The sequence below is a fragment of the Mastomys coucha genome, unplaced genomic scaffold (assembly GCF_008632895.1).
Source record: "Mastomys coucha isolate ucsf_1 unplaced genomic scaffold, UCSF_Mcou_1 pScaffold20, whole genome shotgun sequence".
Taxonomy (NCBI): Eukaryota; Metazoa; Chordata; class Mammalia; order Rodentia; family Muridae; genus Mastomys; species Mastomys coucha.
This window is the reverse complement of record NW_022196903.1, coordinates 103,288,054-103,302,347: the sequence shown is the minus strand read 5'-3', so window position 1 is coordinate 103,302,347 and position 14,294 is coordinate 103,288,054. Positions and strand designations below refer to the sequence as shown.

The 14,294-nt window shown below is 34.8% G+C and overlaps 1 long non-coding RNA gene across 2 annotated transcripts in view; it reads right to left on the bottom strand.

Annotated features, from left to right (window-relative positions):
- Positions 1–201: 201 nt before the first annotated feature.
- LOC116098286 overlaps positions 202–14,294 on the bottom strand; it is a 38,301-nt gene continuing 24,208 nt past the window's right edge. The window contains exons 1-2 of one of the 2 annotated variants that reach the window (XR_004121785.1): positions 5,321–5,370; positions 202–371 (exon numbers count right to left, since the gene is read on the bottom strand). This is a non-coding gene — a long non-coding RNA (uncharacterized LOC116098286). Of the gene's footprint in view, positions 372–5,320; positions 5,371–14,294 lie in introns of those variants that run through there. The other variant, XR_004121784.1, reaches the window with a different exon arrangement.

Genomic DNA, 14,294 nt, shown 5'->3' with positions numbered 1-14,294 from the left:
TAGGTGCTGTTCCAAACACCATATGGGTATTATATTAATCAGTTTGCTCTCCTATCAAGATAGAGGTTATTAATACCTCATTTGGCTTAGAAGATATCCAAGTCATAAAAAGGTCATGTAATTTATCGAAGTCCTTCAGCCAATTAATTATTTAAATCAAAAGAAAAACAATTTAAATATAAAAAAAAAGGAGTTCCAGAGTCTGGTTCTTTTTTGTTTTGTTTATATTTTTGTTTTGCTTCTCTTGTTGTTTCATTAAGGTTGACTGTTGTCAATGATACAAGTCTTTGATGAAAGAAGTTTTAAATGAAGAAAGTTGTAGAAGTTCTTTCTCATTTCTTCTGATGCCGAGTCTAACAATTCTAAGCAGACTGAAAAACAAACAAACAAAATCAAAACAAACAAACAAAAACAAAATCAAAACGAACAAAAAATTCAGGCCACTTGACTATTCTAACTTGTTTATCTTAGGCAAGAAATTGCTACTGTTTAAAGGAAATGGATTTTAAATTGCATTTCATATTTGGCTAGTGTAAGAAATGTTTGCAAATTTTTAAAGTGATAAATACAATTGAAATACACAACTAATCCCATACATTGGCACAGTGGGAACAGGATGTTTTGTTATTTTTTTGTTTTTAATTTATTGTTTTTAATATTTTAACTAACACAACTGTTGAACTGGATATCAGAGCTCATGCCTCAGGGATGAGCTCTCACCTTCACCTGAATGAGCACATTTTTCCCATTTTATCTTTCTGTTTTGGTAAATATTGTATCACCACATATTTAAGAGCTGATTGAGAAGATACAGAGATTTCAGTTTGTCACAGCCAGGGCAGCAGTACTTAGCTATCCCTTCTAGTCCATAAGCTCCTTAGAGGAACCAAACATCACTATGAAGTCTCTCTTTTTTCTTAGATTATTCTAATCTATCCCTCAGAGACTCGAATATCCTCTAACTACATACCCATATGTTAACATTTTATTAAGATCCACTATTTGTTGTATCTTAAGGATTGTGGAAACAAATGTATTCTTTCCCTTGCTATCTGCTGGAGAACAGTATTGGTTGAGTAATAATTATCCAATGCAAATAATGAGTGAATAGCTAAAAAATATCCTAAATAAAATAATAATAATAATAATAATAATAATAATAATAATAATAATAATAATAATATTGAGGCAGAATGCAAGCCAATCACTGGTGCACATGATTCATTATGAAAGATGTTGCTTTATTGTAAGTAACAAACAGGGGATAACAGTAAATTAATTTAGACAATAAGATTAGAGGAAACAGATAAATACAGAATAGATATTCACAAATATTCCAGTCTACATTTGATGGTTATGTGCCTGTTTATCATATATCTAGTAAGACTCTTGACATACAAAATAAAGCCTTCTAATTTCTTTAGCTAAAGCTATATAAGAGCCTATCGTACTAATTTAAAACTAGTCCATAAATACTAGCAAATTAACATGTACCTAGAACTTTACTAAATTCCCTAAGGATTACTAAATAAGATTTGCACATCAAGGATCTCATAATTATACAGATAAGATGGTAATATTAACTATTAACATTTGAGTATACAGACATTCAAAATCTAATGTTGTCTAAACTCAGCAGTATTTACTGTATCAGTAAAGATTCAATTTCAATGTAACCAAGGCCTCAGAGAAATTTACTAAGATATTAAAGTTACCATTCCTATATTTGTGCCATGATACTTAATGTGCTCAGAGTCAGGGATTGTGTATTTTACTGCAATTTTGAGTTAAGCAAATGTATTTTCCAAGCGAAAGTTAGATTACAGAACAGACCTTTCAAAAGCATCTGTTTCCTATAATTCTATTAGCATGCTATTGAATTTTCTTTCTTGAAATCACAATTTAAAAGGTGAATACAAAATTTAAAATTCACATTATTTAAGTTTTTCATTTTTAACCATATTACAACTATCATGAGTAGTATATATAGATTTTTATTTTACCATACAATGCATGAAACACATAATAAATATTACAAGTATAATTCCACTCTAATGAGCTGTTTGTGGTTGTGTGTGAGTGTGTGTGTATGTGTGTATGTGTGTGTGCACTTTACATGGTAAAAATGACATGAGTATAATATGTTAACTGTTGTGTGTGATATAAATTGTGGTACTAAAATTTTAAGAAAAAATTGCACCTGAGTGCATTTTTCTCAAGTATAGACGGTGATTTTTCTTTAGTTTATTTTCAGATGGAGATGTCTGGAGATTAATATTTCTTTACCGTGTATAAAGCAGATGACATAGATATAAATTACCAGTCTTGAATTTATCTTTGTACTACAGTACCCTCAGCTCCAAACTATCTATTCTTGTAATGATATATTTATAGGAGTGTGGCAATAAACATTTAACTGATTTTAAAATTAAACTTCTATTTACGGCATCATAGATGGCAAAACGGTTGCAAACAAATTTCCAAAATATATAAGGAACTCAAGAAGCTAATCACAAAAAAAAATAAATAAATAAAAAATGGATTATAGAACTAAACTGAGATTGCACAACTAAGGAACATCAAATGGCTGAGAAGCATGGAAAAAAATGTTCAACATCCTTAGTGATCAGAGAAATGCAAATGAAAACAACCCCAAGATTCCACCTTACACCAATCAGAATGGCTAAAATCAAAACCATAGGTGACAACACATGTTGGAGAGGATGTGGAGAAAAAGGAACACTCCTCTATTGCTGGTGGGATTGCAAACTGGGACAAACATTCTGGAAATCAATCAGGAGGTTCCTCAGGAAATAGATCTACCTGAAGACTCAGCTATACCACTGTTGGGAATATTCCCAAAAAGAAATGCCTTACCATGCCACAGGAGCATGTGTACCAATATGTTCATAGCAGCCTTATTTGTGATAGCCAGAGGCATGTCCCACAAACATAAAAATGGATACAGAAAATGTGGTTCAATTTCACAATGGAATATTATTCAGCTTTATGAACAAGGATATCCTGAGTTTTCCAGGCAAATTGATGGAACTAGAAAATATCAACCTGAGTGAGGTAACTCAGACCCAAAAGGACATGCATGGCATGTACTCACTAATAAGTGGATGTTAGCCAATTAAAAAAAAAGTACAGAATACCCAAGATAGAGTCCACAGAACTCAAAAAGGTCAACAAGCTGGAGTGCCCAAGTGAGGATGCCTCAGTCCCAATTTGGTTGGAGAAAAAAAGCAGTCAAAAGTGGGAGGGAAGGAAGGATCTGGAAGGAAAAGTGGACAGGGAGTTGGGGGGAGAGGTACTATTGGGAAAGAGGGGAAACTGATCTGGTATTGAGTGAGGGAAAAGGACTGAAGCCCTGAGAGCCAACAGAAAGAAAGAAAACAGGCAACCTCAGGAGATAGGAGGTTGGGGGGATCCTCCAGAATGTACCAGCATCCTGGGAGGTTAGAGACTCTCAGGACTCAAAGGGAGGGACCTTAGATCAAATGCCCAACAGTAGGGAGAAGGAACTTATAGAGCCCACCTTCAGCAGGAGCACAGGGCATCAAATGAAGGAGAGGGGTGCCATCCCAGTCTTAACTCTAACTTATAATTGTTCCAGTCTGAAAGAATTACAGGGATGGAAATGGAGAGAAGTCTGAGGAAAAGAAGGTTCAATGACAGGCCAAATTGGGATCCAGCTCAAGGAGAGGCTCCAAGGCCTGACAGTATTACTGAGGCTATGGAGCACTCACAAAAAGGGACCTATCATGACTGTCCTCCGAAAGACCCAACAAGCAGCTAGCAGAATCAGACGCAGATATTTGTACCCAAACAATGGACAGAAGCAGCTGACACCTGTTGTTGAATAAGGAAAGGCTGGAAGAAACCGATGAGAAGGGCAATCTTGTAGGAGGACCAACAGTCTCAATTAATCTGGACCCCTGAGATTATTCAAACACTGGACCACCAACCAGCCTGCATCCACCAGCTGGTATGAGGCCCCCAACATGCATGCAATACAGAAATGCTGGGTCTGTGTTCATTCAAAGATGATGCACATAACCCTCAAGAGACTGGAGGCCCCATGATGTTTAGAGGTCAGGTGGGATGGGGGTTGAGGACATCCATGTAGAGACAGGGGGTGGGGAGGAGTTATGGGATGCTGACCAGTCAGAGGATGGACAGGGATGTGGAATAATATATGGAGTGTAAAAAAATTAATTAATTAAAAAATACAAAACCCAAAAACGAAGAAAAGCCATTATCAAAGTACATTCTGAGCATGAACACACATTCCTAACACATTAAGAAACAACATTCTCTATGCAACAAAGGCGATCTATTTGCTAAAATCCCCATCTTCCATAAGCATGAAGTACTGAGTAAGCTGCTTTGTGTGCTAACAGAGGACTTGGGTTCAGCTTGCAACACTCAAATTGTGATGAGGGGATTCTTATAGCAGAAAATCCAGTAGAATCAGTGTGTCTGGGGTAGATATAAGAAAGAATGGTTGTTGAATGGTTGTTTTCTAGATGTTCTTTGACCTGGAAGAAATCATTGTAGAAAATAATACTTGTTTTCTATTATCTACAGAGATTTTTTTTTCTTTGCCTGATGGAACACTATAGCCTTTGCATCACTCTGGTCGCAAGACAGCCCTGGTACACCTGGAGGGTCTTGCATTATTGAGTACTTCAAACAGTGCACAATAAGGACGAAGGTTACAGAAGCATGATGCTTTCCTTCTGGAAACATAAAGATTAGACTATAGGCTTTGGTAGGAAGGACTCGTTTTATCCAAAAAAGCAGCTTTTGTGTTACAGTCAATAAATATGCTTTAGAGCAGCTGTTCAATACTCAGTCCACAGAGGCTGGACTCCCTCTGCCATCAAGGCCTGAACTTATCCTTAAGTGACTCTCTTCCTTTTATCAACCTGTCTAAATCAGCATAAACAAATCTCATCCTCTCTTTTATCTGTTTTAGGTATTGGACACATACATGGCATACAAACATACATATGTGCAAACACACACATGCAAAAAGTAAAACTAAATATATCTAAAGTAGAAACCAAAGATGCCACATGGTACTTCCTGCGAGATTCAACAATCAGCCACTCTGTTGTGAGAACACCAGCCCTGAAGCCCTGGAACCTCTCAGAGTTTGTTGAAATTCAGGGCTGTAATTGTGTACTTTTTATAAGACAAGTGGGAATGCATAGATCCTGTTGACAGGGCGTTTTGCAGAGATCTGTCCCGTTTGAGAAGCATAACAGTCTAAATTTAATGGGTCTTACACTGCTCAGCCAGTCTTACTTACCTGTGAATCTGAACAAATTACCCTGGATGGAGAACAGAGAATTCTTTGTAGCAAAGAATTTAGATTTTGAAACTTTGTTTTACTCTTCTAAAAGCCTGCTTCCATGACAACCAGCTCTAAGCTGTAGTCCAAGAGGCCTGGTGCCATCAGGAACTGCTAAAATCAGGTACAACTAGATAGCTAAAGACCAGTGTAATAACATAATCATCAAAATTCAGGGCATCATTCCACCACCAAAATCCAGGCATCCTACGACAACAAACCCTGGATGAACTAGCACACTTGAAAGACAAGAAAATGACCTTATAACTGACCTTATGAAGATGATAAAGGCCTTTAAAGAGGAAATTAATAAACCCCTTACAGAAATAGGAGCACCCTCATAGAAGCGGGGGAGGGGGATGGAATAGGGGGTTTCCAGAGGGGAAACCAAGAAAGCGAATAGCATTTGAAATGTCAATAACCAAAATATCCAATAAAAGAAAAAATAAATAATCTAGAGATAAGAAAAAATGAGAAAAGGAAGAGGAGAATAAGAGGTTGTGAAGGGAAATATCTACAAGAACTTTATATATGTGTATGAAAATGTCCTTATATAACCCATTATCTTATTCAATGAATAGATACCAATAAAAATTTATTATTTATTTAACAAAAGATACAGGAAAATACAATCAAATAGGTAGAGACCTTTAAAATAGATACAAATAAATATAAAGGAATAAAGGAAAATATAATCAAACAGCTGTAGGAAATGAATAAAAATGTTCAAGATAAAAAAATGAAAATTGAAGCAATAAAAAAACATACCATGAGGCAATCCTGGAGAAGAAAAACCTAAGAAAGAGAAGAGGATCTATAGACACAAGCATCACCAACAGAATACAAGAGATGGAAGAGAAAATTTCAGGTGTAAAAGATACAATAGAAGATTGATACTTCAGTCAAAGAAAATGCTCAATCTAAAACTTTTCTAATATAAAACATCCAGAGAATTTGGGACAAAAGGAAAAGACAAAACCAAAGAATAATGGGAACAGAAAAAGGAGAGGTTTGCAGCTCAAAGAAAATTCCCCAGTTAATAGACATGGGCTAACAGTGGATATAAAAACAGGAAATATCATTCTTCTGCATAAAAAGCATACCTCAGGAACAAATATAGACATTATTTCAGAATTAAGGGCTGGTTAAATGATATCTAAACATCCATATGTTACATATGTTAGATACCCAAGGAAGAAGCTGGAGTAGCAGTTCTAATTTCTAATAAAATATGCTTTCAACCAAAACTAATCAAAAGAGATGGAGAAGGATATTTCATATACATCAATTGCGTGTGAAAAATTACCCACAATTGTAAAAGAAAAATTAATAGAGCTTAAACTGCACATTTAAGCACATATGTTATAGTAGGAGACTTCAACTCTACACTCTCACCAACAGACAGGTCATCAAAACAGGCACCAGAGAAATAATTAAATTAATAGAGATTATGAATCAAATGGATCTAACAGATATCTACAAAATATTTCCCCCAGACACAAAAGAATAAAGTTTGTTCTTAGCACCTCAAGAGACTTTATACAGTTGGTCACAATGCAAGCATCAGCAGATACAAAATGATTGAAATAACCTCTTGCATCCTATCAGATCACCATGGATTAAAGTTGAACTTCAACAACAACAGAAACAAACAAGCCTAGAAATTCATAGAAACTCAAAAACTCCCTACTCAATGACCACTGGGTCAAAGAATGAAAAATATAATTAAAGACTTTCTAGATTTTGTCTGAAAATGAAAGCACAACATGCCCCAATTTATAGGACACTATGAAAGCAATGCTAAGAGGAAAGTTCATAGTACTGAGGTGCCTTTGTAAAGAAACTGGAGAGATATCATACTAAAAGCTTAATAGCACAACTGAAATCTGTAGAACAAAAGGGTAACAAACTGCACACCTAAACACAATAAATACAATATACAACAAGCCAAACGCCAACATCAAATTAAATGGAGAGGAAATCAAAGAATTTCTACTAAAGTCAGGGACAAGTACTCTATTCTCTTTGAATCCCTTCCATATAATACTAGAAGTTCTAGCCAGAGCAAGAACACAACCAACCAAGATCAAGGAGATACAAACTGGAAAAGACCAAGTCAAAGTATCGTTAGTCACAGATAATGTGACCATATGCATAAGTGACTCAAAGAATTCTGTGAGTGAAATCCTACATTTAGCAAATGCCTTCAGCAAAATAGTTGGATACAAAATTAACTCAAAAAGAAAAAATCAGTAGCCATCATTATACAAACAATAAGCAGGAGGCGAAACAACAGCTTTCACAACAGTCACAAATAATATAAAATACTTTGGTGTGACCAAACAAGTGAAAGACCTGTATGACAAGAATACTAAGCCTCTGAAGAAATAATCTGAAGAAAATATCAGAAGATGGGAAGGTCTTCCATGCTCATGGATCCAAATAATTACCATAATAAAAAAATGGTCATTTAGCCAAAAGCAATCTACAGATTCAAATCAATTTCCATCAAAACTCCAACACAATTCTTTTCAGCCTGTGGAAGAACAATTCTCAACTTTATATAGGGAAAAGTATCCAGGATATCTAAAATAATCCTGTATAATAGAAGGACTTCTGGAAGTATAACTATCCCTAATCTCAAGCTGTGTAACAAAGCAACAGTAGTAAAGATAAATAGTATTGGTATGGAAACATTTTGAACAATGGAATTCAAATGAAGACATAGAAATAAACCCACACATCTACACATAGTTCACTTTTGAAAAATAAACCAAAAGCATAAAATGGAAAAGAGAAAGCATCTTCATCAAACGGTGCTGGCTTAACTGGAGATCTGAACATAGAAGAATGCAAATGGAACCATATTTATCACCCTGCACAAAACTCAAGTCCAAGTGGATCAAAGTCCTCAACATAAAACTGGACACACTGAATATAATAAAAGGAGGAAGTGGGGAATGGCCTTGAATGCATTGCTACAGGAGACAACTTCCTAAACAAAACACCAATAGCTAAAATTGTACGACCAACTAACAAACGAACATCATGAAACTGAAAAGCTTCTGTAAGGCTACAGACACTAAAAAAATAAAAAGAAAAGGCTACAGACACCTACAATAACACAAAAACAGCAGCCTACAAACTGGGAAAATATACTCACCAACCCTACCTCTGACAGAGAGCTAATATCCAAAATATAGAAAGAACTCAAGAGTTAGACTCCAAAAAACAAAATATCCCAGTTAAAAAGTGGGATACAAATCTAAACAAAGAATTCTCAACAGAACAATCCCTAGTGGCTGAAAAACACTTAACAAAATGTTCAATATACTTAATCATCAGGCAAATGCAAATCAAAATAACTCTATGATTCTACCTTATACCCATCAGAATTGTTAAGATCAAAAACTCAAGGGGCAGCATATGCTGCTGAGGATGTGTAGCAAAAGGAACATACCTCCAGTGCTCCTGGGAGTGCAAACTTGTATAACAACTCTGGAAATTAACTTAGCAGCTTCTCAGAAAATTGTGAATAGTTCTACCTCAACACCCAGTTTTAACACTCCTGGACATATGGCCAAAAGATGCTTTACTTTACAACAAGGACATTTGAACTACTATGATCATAACAGCTTTATTCATAATAGGTAGAAACTTAAAACCACCCAGATATCTCATAACTAAAGAATGGGTGAAGAAAATGTAGTTCATTTACACAATGGAATATTATTAAGCTATTAAAACAAGGACATCATGAAATTTGCAGGTTAGTAGATGGAATTAGAAAATATTATCCTGAGTGAGGTAACCCAGAACTAAAAGTATATGCATTGTATGTATTCAACTATAAGTGGATATTAGGCAAACAGTACAGGATATCCACACAAAAATTCACAGACCTAAAGAACCTAAATAACAAGGAGGGCTGAAGGGGGGATGCATAAATCTCACTGAGAAGGGGAAATAAATTAGTCATAGAAGTTTCATGGAGGAAGGAAACTGGGTGGGAGAGGAAATGAAGAGGAGAACTGTGGATGGGAGGGTGCATCATGTGAAAGGAGAGCTCAGGAGATGGAGCTGGAGATTTAACAAAAATCAGTTGGTGAGCAGGGAGTGGCGTGGACATCTATAGGATATTCCAGAGACCTGGGATGGGGGAGCTCCAGGGATTCTATGATGATGATTCTAGCTGAGACTCCCAGCAATATGTAGCCTGATGTGGTCATCTTCTGTAGTTATGCACAGACCCCATCATTGATTCTCCACTATGCTTATGGACAGGAACCTAACATAACTGTCCTCTGATAGGTTCCACCCTGCAACTTATAGAAACAGATGCAGAGACCCACAGCCAAACATTATATAAAGCTCAGCAAGTCTTGAGGAAGATTTAGAGGAAGGATTTAGATACCCAGAGAGGATAGAGACTTCAAAAGAAGTCAATCAGTGTCAACTAACCTAGACCCTTGGGGACTCCCAGAAACTGGACCACCAACCAAAGAACATACAAGGGGTAGACCTAGGCCCCCTGTACATATATAGCAGATATGAAGCATGGTCTTTATAAGGGTCCCCAACAAGTGGTATGTGGTTTTCCCTGACTCTATTGCCTGCAAATGAATCTGTTCTCCTAACTGGGCTATCTTGTCTGGTCTCACTGGGAGAGGAAGTGCTTAATCCTATAGTAATGTGATGTGCTAGGATGGGTTGGTACCTAGAAAGTACCACTTCACAGAGGAAAAAATGAGGGGTCTGGGTGAGGGGCTATGTGAAGGGATACTGGGAACATAGGGTTGAAATCAGGATATATAGCAAATAATTTAAAAAGTGTATGAAATCTTAAGATACAAGTAAAAGTAACAAAAAATAATGTCCAAGTCTTCTGCTCTAAATGTTATAGAATTGTTTAAAGAAATAAAACTCTTCTATGACAAGAAAAATCTAACATAAATTTTAACTGAGATTCAAAGATAATCATTATTTTTATTAAGGACCAGGTAGGCCAGACTTCAGTGGTGCATGCCTTTAATACCAGCACTCATTAGGAAGAGGCAGCAGAATCTCTGTGAGTTTGAGACCAGCCTGTTCAACAGAACTAGTTTTCGGACAGCCAGGGCTACATAAAGAAATCCTCATTCAACCCTACCCCCTAAGAAAAAGACAAGGTAATTTTCCCTAAATATTTGTCTATATTTATTAGATACTACTCTTTTATAATTATATAGTCACTATCCTCCATATTAATATGCTTACTTATTAATCAACATAAAACATTTTATGTTCTAGAATATCTCTGTATATTCATGACCTTTCTAAATATGTTAGACTAATTATGCCTAGCCATTATTCTATATGAACACTTTCATTTTAAAAATGTATGCAATTTTTTGATTGTCTGTGTATATACAAACAGATAAAATAGGGTTCATTGTATGTACATATATACATATAGCCCAATGCATATAAAAAATATAATAGTATAGAAGAAGTATGCATGGACATAAGATCATTTTTATAAACAGCTAATTTTTGGAGGTTTTATTAGTTTTTATATTTTTGAATACTTTTGTGTGAGTATAATATAGTGGTACCATGCCTAGTATGTGTAAGACCTAAGCAAACAACTCTACCACTGAGCTATAATCTAAAATTAAAATATATTTATTATCTGAGTAAATGATTCTTGGAGAAAAATATGATAAAATCAACAAAGAGTATAGTTTATAAACAATGCTCTCTGTCCTGTTATAAGTTTGGCCTAGGCAGTATGCCAATATTTCACTAAAATGCTAAAAATTTATAAAGGTTAAAAAAAAAAAAAGAAAAAGGAACCTAACACAAGAGGCAGCTCTTGTGTTAAGTGTTGTTTATGAACATGCATATATGCAAATATATGTGTGGGCATGTACAAGTGTGTGTGTGAATGCATATCAGCCTGATGTTTGAAAAACTTTTCGATTAGTCATGAGGTTTCACAACAAAAATCTAGATGGAACTTGTGTGATGTTTAATAGTTATAGTGTGGCTTCGCCTAGGTACAAATTGTCATGGTGGAGATTTGTCTTATTCTATGACTTGTCAACCAATTTTCAATAATTTGAATGATGCTGCAGTTTGGTTGTGAGTCCTTAAGCATATATTATCAGGTAGAGTGTTGGGAGAAATGCATGTATAATAGTACTCAATTGCGTACTTGACATGATCATAAAATTTACTGATGATCCAAACAGTGAGAAGGGGTAATATTTTGTACAACCACATAAGCATTCTCTACAATATCAATCAGTAGTTATCATAATCTGTTTTATACAAATGAAATATTAGCTACCTCAGAAAGAAATGAAAATGACAGTAAATTCCAGAATTTATTTCTAAAGGAAAGCCCTTTGCTAATGATGTATCTGCTATAAAGAAAAATAATGAAAAAAATTGACCACAATAAATTCATAGCAGACAGATAAGATTATGTTTAGTGTGAATAACTTTCCCACAGATAAAAATGTTATCCTGAACAGAGAGAATTTTCTAAGCTCAAAGCCAAAGCTTTAATTATGACACATACTTTAGGTCCAAACTCCACCTGGTCAATTATGCCTTGAGCCAACAAATAATCTTTTTTGCTTAATGTAGTTTGTTCTGGGTTTCTGTAGCTTGCAGCAAATTCTTTCCATCTGGAACCTGAGAGAATGGTAAGACTCTTTCCATGTAAGCCCAAACTAAGAAAACCTTCACTCCTCTATGCATTTGACCTCAAATCTCATGATATGAAAAACAAATTCATGGAATTTTGTCCATTAATTTAAAATAAATTAAAATTGTGGAATTCTAAAAGTAGCCAAAATAATATATAAAAGTACTCCATTTGCATTTTAAATAAGAGGAACAGAATTTAGCTCACTGAAGAAGTTTGTGTAAATTGAAGCAATGCAGAAAATCCTGCCAAATAAGATAATATGCTCCAGGTTGAACAAGGTATTCAAAGAGATATTTTCAAAATGTGTCTACACTTTAAGCTACAGATAAAAAGTACATATCTTAACCCATAAAGCCTCAACAATTGGAAGATCTACAATTGCGATTGCAGCTTTATATTTAAGTGTCCATTCTGTCATTAAAGAAGTTTGTTCTGCATATGGCCAAATACCCACTCTGTACTGTGCCTTTAAAAATATCCCTTTAAAATAAAATGAACAATTCCTTTAAAATTCAAATGAAGTAAACACATTCCTCAGTATAAGTGTAGCATACATTAGACATGGAACTTTTTAATCAAAGGACACACAATTTGGTGGGGTGGAATGGGGGGAGTGGGTAGAGTGGCTGAATATGATCAAAATTCATTGCATAAAATTCTCAGAGAAATAATAAACAATGAGGAAATTTTCTGGTAATGAAGAGATCTTAAAGTTCTACTTCAACTGACACTGTGAAAAATCAAAAATGTTAGGGGAATTTATTTCTTAAACAAGAATAATTCCACATAAGAAAATAATACATTTATAAGGTCAAAGTTTTGCTACCATTCTTATGTAGTTTAATTCAAAATAATTTTTATAAAATGGTAATATTACTGGAAGAGGTTTAGTTATGATGCTTGATAAACATGTACATTTTAATATTTACTAATAAAAATTAAGGTCATAAAAATTACTTTGCTATGAATGAACATAAAGATTGTAGGGAACACACTGAATTTGTCATTGGATAAAGTAGAAATGACAATGTTTATCATTCAGCTGTGAATAACTTTATTAAATATAGCTTCACTTAATGGATTTTGAATGTTGTACAAAGTGGCACCTTAATGAAAATAGTTGTGGCCCCAACTCCTGAACTGTCTATGAGTAGACCTTATGTAAGTGTCTCATCATATGTCAACAGTCATGGTGATGCCCTCTGCAGGATAGTTCTAATTATTATTGAAAAGAGACAGAAATGATGCTAAAACATTCATTTGTATACTCAGTGACAAATACAGAATAAAGAGCGTGTCATTGGGTGAAATTTTAACCTTTGCACCTTTTCTATTTACCAAGGGAAAGTGGTTATTCATCATTTCTGAAATTTCTTTTCTACATGACACCAAAATAAATTGATATGTTTACTGATATCTTATTGTTTTGTCTTTTTTGCTTTTATTGGCTTATTTTTTCAGATATTTGAATGAACTTGTAGCACGGTAGTGGCTGTGAGTAGTAATGGTAGTAATATCTGTGAGGGCTGGTTGTGGATCCTGTCTATAGTATTTCTGTATAACTCTGAATTATCTCTAGGTGGCTTCTCATGAACATAAGAAAAGGCCGCTCTTCTACACTATCACTTGGGAAATGATGATAAGAACAGCATACCTGTATGCATTCAGTTCATACACAAGCTTTTACCTTACAAATATATTCAATGTGCAGTTGGCTGAACCTCTTGGTGTTGATCTTGTAGATACATTGAGAAGACTTAATAGACTACCACAAGCAGAAATTTCTGCTATTGAAGCAATCATGCATCCATGGGAATCTCTGGGATCTTATCTATATGGCTTTCCAAACATCTGTTGCAAATTTTGTCTACAGGAAAATTTATGATTAATACCTGATTGACTATGTGATCAGTTACTTTTAAATCCTGTGTTCTCCAGTTAGAGCATACAACTGCACAACAATGCAAAATAGAAACATATCTAACATGGAACTTGTACAAGAAAGGGATTTACTCATTCGAAAATAAAATATACTAATTTGATAGAATTAAATCAAAGATAAATTTGAATTCAATGTGTGCTATACCTATACATATTGAAATTATTTCAAATTTAGGACCTAGAGAGGTAGCTCAGCAGTTCAAAGAATTTGCTGCTTTTGCAAAGGAATTAAATTTAATTCCAAGCACCCACATCAACCATCTGTAACACTGGCTTCAGGGCATCAAATGCTTT